We start from the raw sequence: 981 nt of genomic DNA on the forward strand, positions 1-981 counted from the left end.
GTTATGATGTACTACGTGATGCAGAATGAACCAAGACTCTGCACTCTTGTCGGCTTCCTCTGGAGTTATCTTGGCCGACATAACCAGCTACCTTTAACTTCTGGATCTCAGTGCAGTATGCTCTAGCCCTTTCCGGATCCCGTGCCAGCCTATGCTCAGTGCTGCGTAAACTAGAAAGAACATCATCCCTTTATGCGTGGAGCAAACTCACAGGTGTCAGTCTCAGCAGGGGTGTAGCGTAAAATTGAACACCATCCACATTCACTCTGATGGTGGCATTCTGAAGCATGGTGTAAGCTTCTTTGTCTTGCTTGAACCTGGTGACCATTTTCTCATTGTATGGGAGTGTGTCAACTTGCCAGAGTCTTTCTACATGGTGGATAAGGTCATCACAGGCTGGAACTGTCATGATGTGAAGACTCTGCTGCTTACTTCTTGAGGGCTGCATAGGACTCATCGGGCCCCGGAGACACCATCCAAGTTGTGTGCAGACATCAATGGGTCCCCTTACTGGGCCTTTGCATATGGGCTGGATTGGTGTCAGGAGGTGGGGATTATCAGATACGATAAGGAGCAGTGGCTTCACCCTGTCCATAGGAGGCAGTGGCAGATCCTTCAGGTGTCGATAGGCATTCTGGAGTGCAGTAACTGGGTGTTTGTGCTCTGCCAGACACAAACCGGTTGCAGTGAATGCGCTGAATATAGCGAACTTCACCATGGGCATAGATACTGAGGACACCTCGAAAAATATTGATGACCCTTCAAGTTCAGTGTAACACTGTTGAATTGTCTGCAGGGGAAGCATTTCAGGCGTACCAGTTAACTTGAGCTGCTGTACTACTGGCTGAAGCACTATTATTCTCTCTGACCCGTCATCGAGGACTGCATGGATTTCCATAGTGCGGCGACCATGGTGGAGAAGGACTTTAACCACTTTCAACATGACCTTTGGTGAATGGTTAGGTCTGTCAAGGTAAATCC

Source organism: Sinocyclocheilus grahami, unplaced genomic scaffold, assembly GCF_001515645.1.
Source record: "Sinocyclocheilus grahami isolate Dianchi unplaced genomic scaffold, SAMN03320097.WGS_v1.1 scaffold7228.1, whole genome shotgun sequence".
NCBI lineage: Eukaryota > Metazoa > Chordata > Actinopteri > Cypriniformes > Cyprinidae > Sinocyclocheilus > Sinocyclocheilus grahami.